We start from the raw sequence: 10,041 nt of genomic DNA on the forward strand, positions 1-10,041 counted from the left end.
ATCAAGAATACTTTCAAGTTTGCTAACTCACTTCCAATCTTGTAAGGTGATCATCCAACCTCAAGAAATCTTTGTTTCTTACAGTAGGTTATCATTCTAATACAAGGTAATAATCATATTCAAACTTTGGTTCAATTTCTATAACTATAACAATCTTATTTCAAGTGATGATCTTACTTGAACTTGTTTTCGTGTCATGATTCTGCTTCAAGAACTTCGAGCGATCCAAGGATCCATTGAAGCTAGATCCATTTTTATCTTTTCCAGTAGGTTTATCCAAGGAAATTAAGGTAGTAATGATGTTCATAACATCATTCGATTCATACATATAAAGCTATCTTATTCGAAGGTTTAAACTTGTAATCACTAGAACATAGTTTAGTTAATTCTAAACTTGTTCGCAAACAAAAGTTAATCCTTCTAACTTGACTTTTAAAATCAACTAAACACATGTTCTATATCTATATGATATGCTAACTTAATGATTTAAAACCTGGAAACACGAAAAACACCGTAAAACCGGATTTACGCCGTCGTAGTAACACCGCGGGCTGTTTTGGGTTAGTTAATTAAAAACTATGATAAACTTTGATTTAAAAGTTGTTATTCTGAGAAAATGATTTTTATTATGAACATGAAACTATATCCAAAAATTATGGTTAAACTCAAAGTGGAAGTATGTTTTCTAAAATGGTCATCTAGACGTCGTTCTTTCGACTGAAATGACTACCTTTACAAAAACGACTTGAAACTTATTTTTCCGACTATAAACCTATACTTTTTCTGTTTAGATTCATAAAATATAGTTCAATATGAAATCATAGCAATTTGATTCACTCAAAACGGATTTAAAATGAAGAAGTTATGGGTAAAACAAGATTGGATAATTTTTCTCATTTTAGCTACGTGAAAATTGGTAACAAATCTATTCCAACCATAACTTAATCAACTTGTATTGTATATTATGTAATCTTGAGATACCATAGACACGTATACAATGTTTCGACCTATCATGTCGACACATCTATATATATTTCGGAACAACCATAGACACTCTATATGTGAATGTTGGAGTTAGCTATACAGGGTTGAGGTTGATTCCAAAATATATATAGTTTGAGTTGTGATCAATACTGAGATACGTATACACTGGGTCGTGGATTGATTTAAGATAATATTTATCGATTTATTTCTGTACATCTAACTGTGGACAACTAGTTATAGGTTACTAACGAGGACAGCTGACTTAATAAACTTAAAACATCAAAATATATTAAAAGTGTTGTAAATATATTTTGAACATACTTTAATATATATGTATATATTGTTATAGGTTCGTGAATCAACAGTGGCCAAGTCTTACTTCCCGACGAAGTAAAAATCTGTGAAAGTGAGTTATAGTCCCACTTTTAAAATCTAATATTTTTGGGATGAGAATACATGCAGGTTTTATAAATGATTTACAAAATAGACACAAGTACGTGAAACTACATTCTATGGTTGAATTATCGAAATCGAATATGCCCTTTTTTATTAAGTCTGGTAATCTAAGAATTAGGGAACAGACACCCTAATTGACGCGAATCCTAAAGATAGATCTATTGGGCCTAACAAACCCCATCCAAAGTACCGGATGCTTTAGTACTTCGAAATTTATATCATATCCGAAGGGTGTCCCGGAATGATGGGGATATTCTTATATATGCATCTTGTTATTGTCGGTTACCAGGTGTTCACCATATGAATGATTTTTATCTCTATGTATGGGATGTGTATTGAAATATGAAATCTTGTGGTCTATTGTTACGATTTGATATATATAGGTTAAACCTATAACTCACCAACATTTTTGTTGACGTTTAAAGCATGTTTATTCTCAGGTGAATATTAAGAGCTTCCGCTGTTGCATACTAAAATAAGGACAAGATTTGGAGTCCATGTTTGTATGATATTGTGTAAAAACTGCATTCAAGAAACTGATTTCGATGTAACATATTTGTATTGTAAACCATTATGTAATGGTCGTGTGTAAACAGGATATTTTAGATTATCATTATTTGATAATCTACGTAAAGCTTTTTAAACCTTTATTTATGAAATAAAGGTTATGGTTTGTTTTAAAAATGAATGCAGTCTTTGAAAAACGTCTCATATAGAGGTCAAAACCTCGCAACGAAATCAATTAATATGGAACGTTTTTAATCAATAAGAACGGGACATTTCAACAGACACCCTAATTGATGCGAATCCTAAAGATAGATCTATCGGGCCCAACAAGCCCCATCCAAAGTACCGGATGCTTTAGTACTTCGAAATTTATATCATGTCCGATGGAGGATCCCGGAATGATGGGGATATTCTTATATGTATTTTGTGAATGTCGGTTACCAGGTGTTCAATCCATATGAATGATATTTTTGTCTCTATGCATGGGACGTATGTTTATGAGAAATGGAAATATGAAATCTTGTGGTCTATTAAAATTATGAAATGTTTATTTATGTAAACTAATGAACTCACCAACCTTTTGGTTGACACTTGAAAGCATGTTTATTCTCAGGTATGAAAGAAATCTTCCGCTGTGCATTTGCTCATGTTATAGATATTACTTGGAGTCATTTTATGGCATATTTCAAAAGACGTTGCATTCGAGTCGTTGAGTTCATCAAGATTATTATTAAGTCAATTATAGTTGGATATATTACGAAATGGTATGCATGCCTGTCAACTTTCGATGTAATGAAAGTTTGTCTTTTAAAAACGAATGCAATGTTTGTAAAATGTATCATATAGAGGTCAAGTACCTCGCGATGTAACCAAATGTAATGTATTCGTCCGGATGGATTAGGACGGGTCCTTTACAGTTGGTATCAGAGCAGAGGTCTTAGCGAACCAGTTCTGCATTAGTGTGTCTAACTGATAAGTCGTTAGGAGGCATTAGTGAGTCTGGACTTCGATCGTGTCTGCATGTCATAAGTTTTGCTTATCATTTCTAGTCGGAAATCATTTGCTTATCATCCTTAGTAAATTACCTGCTCATTATTCTTAGTCTAGACACATCTTATTGCATTGACTGCATGAAAAGTGTATAGACAAAATTCATATCTTAGCGTATCTGTTAATTCATATCTTAGCGTATCTGTTATTGTTCATCTTTGCCTGACAGCTTCCGCAGATTCCTCCGTAACTTATGAGATTTTAGTATTATATGTGTATATGTAAATTATGTATTGCAGGATACTAATCTACATTCTATAATCTATTTCTTATTGAAAATCCTTCATCTGATCGTACGAGATGAATCCCTCAACTAGATCGAGTCCCTCGGATTCCGACAACTATCCCGATAGTTATCCCGACAGTTATTCAGAATGGATAATCATCTAAGCTCCGGAAACAACGACACCAGAATGAATCAACCAATTATCCATCCCTAATTAATTTGATGGATTCATAGTCAACTTAATCAATGGAGACGCGCAGAAGGCGATCCCATCCACTAACCAAATTCACCTTTTGGCGAAGAACTTGAAACATTCATTGGCGAACCAATTCGAAACACCATCTTCACCCTCATTTCCAGAGTAGCTCGACATGATTATATTCTATCCACAATTTGAAACCTTACTCATCTGCTCGTTCCGACCGACAATTATTCCGGAGTAATAGAAGAAGTCAACAAACTTCGCGCTCTAGTAATCAATTTGAAAAATATGGTGCAAAACGTATCAGCTTCAACAACATCACCACCACCACCAACCACATCCGCGTCACCAGCATCAACATCTCATTCTGTACATCGAGTATAATCATTGTTCTACATGACGTTCTACATCATTTATCTTCGTTCAACATAGCGATTATGTAAGCTCTAATGTTTTAAGAGATTATATATTCATATTCTAACGGTAAATCAATTGAGTCTAATATCATATTGACCCATTAAATTCATGATTACATCTGAAGAAAATATATATGTAAGTATATTTTCATAAAGATTGTAATTAAAATTCTTTTGTACAAACTGATAATGGTGAAAATATTTTAACGGGTAGGTAATACCCGGGGAATATTTAAATTTCACATTAATAAGTTACACTGTACATTCTCCAAATCTGATTCAACAGTCATTTACTATTCTACTTACATCCACCGATATACGTATCCGTTCATCACAGAATAACTATTTTCATTCAATTTCATACTTGAATTTTGTTCTATCAGAATCCAACAAGTGGCATAATGAAGAAAACATTGGACAAAATAAAATTTATTAGAAACAAACAAATTAACTATGAGAAATTTTGTTAAGAATCCACGCTGACAAAATCCTAGCTAACTGTTCCTAGCTAACTGTTAATTCCTTATTATATTTTATTTATCGCAATTTATTTATCGCAATTTATTTTATCGCAATTTAATTATCGCAATTTTATTTATCGTCATTTAATTTCTGTATTTATTTTACGCACTTTAAATATCGGGACACGTATACAAGGTTTTGACATATCATATCGACGCATCTATATATATTATTTGGAATAACCATAGACACTCTATATGCAGTAATGATCGAGTTCTCTATACAGGGTTGAGGTTGATTCTATAATAATATATATACTTTGAGTTGTGATCGAGTCTGAGACGAATACGGGTCACGATACGTATTAATTAATTCGAATAGTATATATTAAACAATATATGAATTATTGGACTGTTAATTGTAGACTATCGACTGTGGACTAATAAGATTGGACAATTAAAGATGAATTAAAATATTGATTATAACATATGAAACTAAACAATTTTTCAAGTTTGCCACTTGATTTCATCTTAAACCTCATTTGTATCTTGACGATTTCAATCTGCGTTCAAAAATTTCATGATTCTTGAAAACACCTGAATCGAAAGGATGAACTAACTGCACTTCATCAACGAAAGAAAAGATTTATGCATATAGTTATGCACCTGAAAAATACTCGGAACCCTGAGTAAACGTTTAACACGCACCTGTGCTAGCTCCTTCGACATTGCTATTACCGAAAATAACCATGCAATTCCTTTTCAAAGTAGCCAATTATGTCACAGCTTCAGCAAACCAATTTCAACTTTTCATTGAATAAACCTTATTATAACTTTGATATATAAGTTTACCTTTCGTCATCGTTACTGGGGAACTGTTTATATTCCACCACATTAGAAGTAAACTTGCCAGCAACTCCATTGATCGTTGACTTTCCAAAAAATCTTTATACTCATTGAACTCTATCTTATACTCATTCACATCTTATAACGAAAATTGTCATTCTAATTACCGACAATTTGCAATCAGTATTTTGAAATCTCGCAGCATGTCTACATCAACAGATATATGTATACATATAACATTTATATCTTAGAATTATGATCTTTTATTCTGAAATTCTGAAAAGCACCCAGTCTACGAATCAATACTCCAAATTTTGAGGAAGCTGAATAAAGCAGCAGAAACCATAGACAACCGTAAACGACCTTAACCGTCAAAAGTTTGATGATAAAGAATGGAGTATTGGAAACACTCAATAGAAAATTTAGTACCGAAAAGCGGATTATGCGAAACTATGAAGGAAGCCGTGGACAAATGACAAAGAATAAGTTTGACTTCAAAGAATTCAAATGATTCAATGCCTGCTGAAGTCTTTAGCGAATATCTTGCTCCTTACTCTAAACCCTTGCGGACAATAGTTTCCATCATCCTCTGATCTTAAATATTCAAAGATATTATCGTATCTTTCATTACAAATATCCTCTATATTTCTGAAGATATTTTCATAACTATTTTTATCTGAAATCATTAATCTCTTCGTGCTATCAGTGTTATATCATATAGAAACTGTTAGTTTCTATATTCTGTAAACTTTAGAGTTTAAAATACGAATGTTTTGAAGTAGTGTTAGGAACTGATGCATGAGTTAGTATAATATAATGACACTTGATCAACGTGATTATATTACAGTAAGTCATGCTGAGTTTCTAATGGGACGTGATGATTCACAGATCATAACGTCATCATATGCCATGTTACATAACTCTTTCATTCTGGTTAACTTCTGAACATATCAAGAAAATATATTCTTGATAGTTCTATTCTCAGTGATTCAGGTAATTTGACAAAACAAATCGTGCTACTACCTTTCCTTTCTACCTTGTATATTATGATAATTCAAAACTCCATACCTATGAATTCTGGACCGTTACTTGCGAAAAGTAAACCAAAGCATGAAGCTCCGAAATAGAAAGGGGTTATAAATCGCAGCAAATAAGAGAGTGCATTAACTGTGGATGACAAAAATTATAGTAGACAGAAGCAGCGACATGGAAATATAAGGAAAGATATAAAACCCAATAACAACACAGAGGTTACAAACCGTGGATATTAATACGAATAGTAATATAAAGACACGGTATAATTAAGAATAGTATTCCCCCCAAGGTAATAGTAGAAGTAAACAGATTTTTCTGGTGGAAGATTGAGAAGAGGGATGAGAGAAATGATAATTAGGAAAATATTAGGGATTAGAACTGAACTAAGCATTTTCACAACCTGTTGGATGTAAGAACTAAGAAAGAAAGTATAGGAATGATGAGAATAATCTAACAGAAGAGCCTAATTTATTGTAGAAATATCAGACAGAGTAATCGAGGTAGATCACCGTATTTAATTATAGAGATCTTAATTTCCTTACTCGCCGAAGAATCAAATCTTGTAAATTTTGAAGATTTCCTTTAAATCCCTTGAATTCCGAAATTAAATCCTGACTCTATCAAAAGTTAAATTGAATCTTTATTTTCCTATTTCACTCTTTGGTGATAGCTTCATTCGTACTCTTCGAATAATCGAATTATTTTTATCCATATTACTCAATGATGATAAAACTCAATTTATCAACACATATTTGTCATGAAAATATTTTTATTGTTAGCCATGACCACCTCAATCAAATTTCGGGACGAAATTTCTTTAACGGGTAAGTACTGTGATGACCCGGAAATTTTCGATCAAATTTAAACTTTAATCTTTATATGATTCCGACACGATAAGAAAAGTATGTAAAGTTGAGTCTCAAAATTTTTTTGAACTGTTTCATAAATTCATTTAACCTTTAATTGTTCCCGACGATTCACGAACGACTATTTGTAAATAGGTACATATATATTTAAATATAAAAAATTAAATGTATATAAATATATATATATATATATATATATATATATATATATATATATATATATATATATATATATATATATATATATATATAATAATTTGAAATATAAATTTAAATAATATATAGATATGAAATATGATACATTTAAACATTAAAAATTAAATAAGTACAATAATATATAAAGTAAATAAGTTGTATATATTAAATGTAAATACAAGTTAAGAATATAGTTAACATAATAACTTTCATTATTAATGTTGATAGTTGTATTATTAATAGTTATTATTATTATATAATATATAATATATAAATATGAGATTTGATAAGCATAAATTGTTATATCAATATTATAAGTATTACTCTCATTGTTATTGTTAGTATTAATATTTGCATTATTAATAATAATATATATATATATATATATATATATATATATATATATATATATATAGATATAAAAATTTAAATATGTAACTTATTATTACTAGTAATAATATTAAGTTTTGTCATTATTATATATTATGATAAATATTATTATTATCAGGATAATGATTATTAATTGTAATATTATTATATTATTAGTGATAATAAAATTCAGTATTACCATCTTGTATTATTAATAGAAGGATTATTATTAATATTATTTGATATTATTATTATTAATATTATTATTAATCCTATTATTATTATTAATATTTTACTAACAGATTTTATTAACATAATTATTAATTAGTATTATAATTATAAATAAACTTATTAATTAAATTAAGTTAAGCATATATACAGCTTGTTATGCGTAATATATTCTTTTGTCCTAATCTGTTTGTTTTTTTTTCTCAATTTGCTGTATGCTTGTGATATATGGTCGAACAAGGGAGTCAGTAAATCAATCTATTTTTTTTTCCTTTTCCTTAACAATCGATCTATAAAAAAATCATTCTTCATCACAAATCAAATACCGCTACTCCTTTTTGGTACAGGCGATTGATAAATTTTTATTTATTTATTTTTTTCCCCTGTCGTATAACTCTTTTTCTCATAACTCGAAATCGAATCCATTTTAAAAATCTAACAATGCAGTAAGGTTAGGATTCAGTTAGTTAATCTTTCTGCAAAATTTCGTATTTCAATTCTTATTATCAAACTCGAATTTTGGAGTCAAACTTTAATTTGTAAAAGTCAAACCTTTTGTTCTTGGTGCAAATACGAAATTGTTTTGATATTTCAAGTAAAATTAATGATTCGTATAGTTTACATAAACAATTTAAAACTTGTTCCATGTTATAACCATAGCCTAATATGTAATCAAAAGCGAAAATCAAATTTTTTTTTATAAAAATTCTGCGACGAACAGGAGGAACAGCAAAAGAGCTATTTTAATTTTTTTTTTTTTATGTTTCCATTCAATATAAACTCTTGATATTAATTAGTTATTATTATCTGGAAATATACAAATTATTATTTTTAATGATTGGAACGTATTGGTCGATTAAGCTATGAAGCAAGAAGAAGATGGAAACTGTTATAAAATACGGTTTATAAAAATTGAACTCAGCTTAATTACAGAAATGTTGGACGTATCAGTTGGTTGGTGTGTTTGTGTGGGAAAGAGGGTGTCATGGGTTCGAGTCTGAATGGGGGCTTTTCTTTTTATCAAATAAATTGAGGTAGTAAATCCTTTCATTATTATTATTATTATTAACTTTATTAGCATTATTATTATTGATATTGTTATTATTAATTATTTTTATTTATAATTATTTTTAGCATTACAAGCATTACAAATGTTATTATTATTATCATTAAAAGTTATGAATATTATGATTATTATTATTATTATCATTAAGTATTAGAATTATAATTATTATTAGTGTTAATATTACGTATTACGAACATTAGTTATTAGTATTAATATTATTATTATTATTATTATTATTATTATTATTATTATTATTATTATTATTATTATTATTATTATTATTATTATTATTATTATTATTATTATTAACATGAGTATTAGTTACCCATTATTATTTATTATTATCATAACCTTAGTTACAAATATGATTAATATTAGTATTACTATTATTATTATCGTGATTATTATGCTAACCGAGATACTACATAACTATTAAAACTATTAATCTAACTATTAATAGCTGCAGAAGTATCATTTTTTTATATAATTAAAAATTATTATCAATGTTATCATTATTATTATTATTAGTATTATTGTTATTAGTATTATCATTAAGTTAACAAACAAAAGATATTTATAAAATAAATAAATATATATATACATACATATTTAATACAAAACTTAACTATACAGATGTGGTTATTTACTTAATATATATATAAAATGATACATATAGGCTTCTAACAAGAACTATATTAATAATAATAATAATAATTACATATTTTTTTTTTTCGATTACAATTATGTATATTAATATAAATACAAATGATATAGGTTCGTGAATCCGAGGCCAACCCTGCATTGTTCAGTTGTTCAATATAGTCATATGTATTTTTACTACAAAATACATTAGGTGAGTTTCATTAATCCCTTTTTAAATGCTTTTGTAATATATATTTTTGGGACTGAGAATACATGCGTTTTTTTTTTTATAACTGTTTTATGAAATAGACACAAGTAATCGAAATTACGTTCTATGGTTGAATGATCGAAACTGAATATGCCCCTTTTTAGTCTGGTAATCTAAGAATTAGGGAACAGACACCCTAATTGACGCGAATCCTAAAGATAGATCTATCGAGCCCAACAAGTCCCATCCAAAGTACCGGATGCTTTAGTACTTCAAAATTTATA

Source organism: Rutidosis leptorrhynchoides, chromosome 1 (genome assembly GCF_046630445.1).
Source record: "Rutidosis leptorrhynchoides isolate AG116_Rl617_1_P2 chromosome 1, CSIRO_AGI_Rlap_v1, whole genome shotgun sequence".
Taxonomy (NCBI): Eukaryota; Viridiplantae; Streptophyta; class Magnoliopsida; order Asterales; family Asteraceae; genus Rutidosis; species Rutidosis leptorrhynchoides.